Source organism: Rattus rattus, chromosome 5 (genome assembly GCF_011064425.1).
Source record: "Rattus rattus isolate New Zealand chromosome 5, Rrattus_CSIRO_v1, whole genome shotgun sequence".
Classification (NCBI taxonomy): Eukaryota; Metazoa; Chordata; class Mammalia; order Rodentia; family Muridae; genus Rattus; species Rattus rattus.
Window position 1 is genome coordinate 12,879,780 of NC_046158.1, and position 6,000 is coordinate 12,885,779.

The window sequence follows — 6,000 nt, forward strand, 5'->3', positions numbered from 1 at the left end:
TGGGATTAAGGTGTCATCCAAGGCACCTCCAAAGCTGTTCATAGTCTCACTTCTCAAAAAGAGAGAGACAAGAAAAGTATGTCTTTTAGCAGCCCCTTGAGACATAAGTTGAACTCTCCCAGTGGTTATGTTTACTGCTAAGATCCTTGTGCCTACAGCGCTCATCCACATAGACAGTCGCACTCCCTTTCCCGAGTGGCTCTCTCTGAACCCCCATGTTTAAAACCTATGATAAAAATGTCTTCCAATAAGGTATGTCTCTTCTTTGAGGCCACACCCATGATTGTGGATGTGCTTTTATTCTGCTTTCCTTTCTGCTTCTAGTAAGACTCCAACTCTGTTTCACATTAGTTCAGTGTAAACCAAAAAAGAAAAAAAGGGAAAAAAGATATGTCACTTTAAATTATTATTAACAGCAACCTTCTAATACAAGGTCTTTGTTAAGATAAGTTAATAAAAAATGTTTAAACAAACATTTTGGTTAACACTGTTGTAAAATTTTATTAAATGTCTTTCTTTTACTTAGAAAACAAAACTTTCTCTCAGCTCTTAGGATTTCTAGTAGAGTCTCACCCACAGGTTGGTTCACCATCTGTTGTTGTAAAATTATAAAAAATAAAATGCTGTCTTTTACACCACTAGATCCGACACTGCAGTGCCCCAAGATGTCTGGTAGACATCCCAATTCTGTGGTGGCCCAGTGTCTCTGCTGCCACACACTCTCCCGAACTCAAATCGCCATAACACAGTAACCTCTGATCCACGTGATAAGATATAATCGCCCACCTAAACATCCAAAGCCCTGTACACATCCATCCCTTAAGAACATTCGTAACAACCTGTAAATATACAGAGTGGAATCTTAACGTCAGCCTCCGTGTTCTCTCTGCAGCTTCTCTTGCAGTCTCCTGCAGTCTCCCTTCTCCTTCCGTTCCAGGCTCCTCCTCTTCCCTCAATCCTCCCGCCCACCCTTCCTTCTCGTCCAATGACAGACCTTGTTCTATCTTGTGCCTGCCTTCACCTGTGTGATAATCCTACATAATGCAATTAATACAGCAAAGATTCTTAACTTGAGAGGTTTTGTAGAACTATTTCAGGAACCCAGGACCTTGTGTTTCTGTCTCATTTTGAGGGTAAGAACCATATTTCAAAAGTATGTGTCATCTCCGAAGGGTTTAAAAGCCAGCTCTTTTAGGAGTTTCATAAACATAGTTGAAATGTAAATAGTTGATAAATATTTTTGAATCTTTCTTCATTATTCCTCACTGCTTTTATTTCCACCCTCCACTTTGTATGGATTTGAAGAAAGAGCTATGGAATATATTTTACATATAATTTTGAAATCTCAAATTGGAAAGAAAAGGATCCTGGAATCCTGAACAAAAGAGAATGTGCAAAAGGTAGAATTCAAATGAAATGAGAAACATGGAAAAATCTGATCTACCAAAAACAGGAGAACGACAGTTGAAACACTCATATCTAATAAATTAGCAAAAATGAAGGAAAGCATTCTTCCCAGTGTCATGATTCCAGTAAAATTCATGCAGCATACGCTATCATTGTTCTAACTTCTTCAAATGGTCATTTATGTTCTGTATTGACTTAAAAACATTGCTCAATTTTGCTTAAACTGTACATCTCATTGTAATAATAAAAGATTGCTAAAAAAAAAACCAATTCATTTTTAAACATCTCATTTTTAGGAAGGTTTCCATAGAAAATAATCAAAAAAGCAAAACACACACGATTGCTTCACCATGGAGGAACATAGCAAAACATTAGAAGGGAACTCAATGTACAAAATCAGAATGGCTAACTATCATGTTACATCTGTGGAAGAGTGCACAAACTATTTGAAATGTTTAGTTCTGGAAACTGCATGCTACGTATAGAACAACTCATCTAATGGAGGTTTTAAAGAGGGAGGATTTCTGAGCTGCACAGTTCTTAGAGGCTATGGAAGTGGCTTTCAAACTTTCACTCATTTAAAACTGTCCTGAGCACATAGTTAGGCCTCATGAAAGTATGATAGTATTGTTTGTGTGATACATTATAGGGTCTTGGCTGCATGCATGCAGTTTACATTTCTGAGGAAACGATCATCACTGACAAAGTTACACTGACATGAAGTTAATGAGCAGCATGATTACTGAGTATGATGAGAAGTTAGGGCGATGTCTGTATTTTTCAGTGTGGCTCCAAGGCTCATATGAAATGTAAAGGTTTTCTTTTCACAGAATTGGCAGTCATTAGCTGGGCTAACAATGGCTCCTGATGCCATAAGCTCTTGACTCATTACTGTCATCTTCTGCCTACTCATGCTCTCCAAATATGTACACCAAATCCTTCTATCAGGAATATCCTGCTAGTCAGATATTCATGTACCTCAGATTTAAGGCCATCTTCTTGGAGAAGCTTTCCTTACACATTTCCCCTTTTTGACCTGCCAGAGTTCCCATGCCTTGGCTTCCCTTGCTCCTTTTGTTTTTAAGTTCGCTCTATTTTCCTTTTAACTTATCTGTTTGACATAGAGAGTTTCTATAAATCAGAACCATGCTTACTAAATGATAAAACTGAATCAGGAACAGATTTTGGAGTTAAGTAACATTGACTCCAAATCCTAGCTGTACACACACACACACACACACACACACACACACACACACACACACACCCTGAACATGGTACTGAGCCTCTCTGGACTTCACAAGTACAATGGAAGTCAAAGAGAGCATGTTTCAAAAGGCCACTGGCCAATGTTAAGAATCCGACAAGAGTTGTGCAGGCTTCCAGGTTTGAGAGCCACTGGAGTAGAATAAGACCAAGTCTTCTGGCTATTTATTCAGTCTCACAACAAAGGACATGCAGGAAAATCCAGAGAATCTCAGCCTCATAAGCCAGCTAAACTCTTAAGTCTGGAAAGTAATCACTGCTTTTCCTGTCTCCTTGGAGACCCCAGACATCAGAGCAATCCCTTGGCACACTACCTGCCCCAAGGAAACTTAGGAATAGATACTGTGAGGGTGAAGGAGTCAGATCCCCTATCAGCCCAACCTGCCACTCCCTTCTCTGGCCTCAACAATGAGTCATTGCCCACATTACACTGCTGCTCTTGAAGAAGCTGGTGACTGAAGAACATGAAAGAACTTTTCCTTCTGAGAAGCATCTCTAATTAAAGGAGATGTATCTATCTCCTCAACTATCATTGTTCAAATTTCGCATCTGACCCTTCAAAGTGGTCCCCTTTCTCTAACACCTATTGTGATACTTCTCCTGTCTTCCATGTGGTCAAGGAGATCTGGGTCATGTGTCTAGACTCTCTTTACTTCCTCCCTTGGTGTGCAATAGATGCAAGTGAACCACATAATGAGGAAAATTGCAATCTAGAATCAGATGGGATCAGGTGAGTCCAGGGCCCATAGACTACTGGCTGTGGCTTTATTGTCAATTTTCTTAACTACTGTCTACTTACCCAGTCTATTTACTGACTTGGCAGTCTAACTAAAACAAGCCACCTCCTGGATGTCATGAGAATCAAACAAGACAGCTTGGTAGAGAACACAGGCCTTGTAGATGCTTACCATAACTCCTCATCACCTACCTCTTTTCCTTTTAAGCATTGTTGTTTGTTACCCACTGTTCTCAGAAGTTCCAAGTGTTGGACGTGTGATATACAGAATGTAGAGAAGTTTGCAGCCAGCTGCTGACCTCCCCAACAAGCCCTTTCTACTGACTCCTCTATTGCTGTGCAAGTACCCCTTCTTGTGCTCATTTCTGATGCTGCTATTAATGTATTTACACAAACGTAATATCTTTAACAATTGGTCCATTTGCAGTTAGAAGTCTGAGACAGGTGATAGTGAGTTCAAATCAAGTGTCGTAAAGAATACGTTCCTTCTAGACTCTCAGAGAAGTCCACTACTTTGCCTTTTCCAGTGAAGAAGTGCTCAAAAAGCAATACGTCAATGGGCAGCTGCTCTCTGGGATTCTACCATCCTCCTGTCTTTTGTTCTACTTTCTTCCCTCTCAAGGCAAGCCTAGACAACTGAAAAAAATTTTTAAGATGAAGCAGTCATACAAATAACCCATTTCCTCCCCAAATAAGCCATAAATCTTAAAGTATAATCCCTCGTCCTTCTAGTTTTCCATCTTAACATTGACCACAGGAAAACCTCTGCCATACCTTAATTAACTCTAGGTCACAGGATCCTCTCTCTGTCATCTAACTCTAGGTTATAGGTAGTGCCTCACCTTAGGAGGAAGGAATTCTGCACAGAGGTCATGTAGAATCTTGAGGCAGCTTAGTGCAGCATCCTTAGAGTATATACATCTCATTCAGCCACCTTTTCTCTATGACCACTCATACTTCCTGCAACATCAGTGAAAAGATGGACAGTTCACCTTATCCCCATTAATGGGAGTATAAACTAGGGCAGCCACTATGGAAATCAGTGTTGAGGTTTCTCAAAAAGCTAAAAAATAGAATTTCTATATGACATAGCTATACCACACCCAGAGGGCGTCATGTCCTATTATAGAGATACTTGTTCATCCATTTTGATTGTTGGGCTGTTCACTACAGCCAGGAAATGGAATCAGCCTAGATGTGAATGGATAAAAAACATACATATGCACACAGGGAAATTTCCCCAGCTGTAAAGAAAAACTTAAGGGAAATGAGTAGAATTAGAAAACACCAGGCTAAGATTACCCAGTCTCAGAAAGACAAAATTATTAGGATTCTCTAGAGGAACAGAACTCATTAGAATGGCTTACAAACTGAGTAGTTCAACAATGACTGTCTCCTTATAGAAGGGCCAAGGATCCAGTAGTTATTCCATCCAGAAGACTGGGTGTGAGGCAAGCAAGCAAAGATTTTCTTCTTTCCTGCCCTTTTATGTGCACTGTTTTAAGGTGGGCCTCCTGATCCGAAATCATCCAGGTTTAGGGTAGGTCTTCCCACCTCAAATGATCCCCTCATAAGTGTGTCCAGCTGTTTAGAGTTCAGTTGATACCAGGTGTAGTCAGGTTGACAACCTCGGTAAGCCAATCACAACCAGCTTCAAAAGTTTCCATCATTGTGCTCATCCTAGCTTTATATTTTTAGGTTTGGGTATTTGAGTTTGGGTGTGTATATATAGTGCCAAGAAAGTTATAAGGGAACCCAGGAGGGGGCACACTAAGTGGTGGTGTTGTTGTGGGACAGAACACATGCTATAAGAAAGCACAGAGAGGGGATATGGAGGTGGAAAGTTTAAATGGAGGTGGGAAGGCCAAGGGGAGGTGGGATTAGGAGGACTAAACAAAACTAAAGATATATGAAAAAGTCTTATGGAAACTGACTATATAACTAATTTAAAAAAATGGGTGATTTATTCTGAGGTTGAGGTTTTAATCTTTGATTTTGACCAAATAGATCTATTATACTTTTGCCTTGTTAATTCTTCTTTTGGCCCCTATATTGTGAGCAGAAAAGGACCACTTCCTTTTCTGTCTCTGTAGAGCTTCTAGTAAGCTCACCTTTTCTTAGTACATGGCTGTGTGACTCACCCCCTCCTATAGTCTATGTGCCTTATTAGCTCCTGCCTCATTATGAGGACCCTTGTGGTATGAATATGAATGTAACTACTTTCCATGCATTTTGAAATGCAATCTTATTTTCTGGCTGTTAAGAAAGGAATGCTTCTCTGTGAGTGATTTCTCTTTATTTTTTTTCTGGGACTAAAACTCTCTTCCCATAACCTCTGACCATTTGTAAGCTGATTATTCATATTTCCCAACCAATTTCTGGAAGTTATCAGATAATTAAACATCTTTTTAAAAAGTCAAGGAATTCTTGTTTAAGAACATTTAAGTTTACTTCTATTGCTTGTTCAATAGAACTCCAAAAAAAAAATATATAGGCAGATACATATGGGTTACTAACAGTGATTGGTTTGCCACAGTAGCATTGTCAATACACTGTGTGTACACTGATACTTCCAAAGCATGGTTATCTCT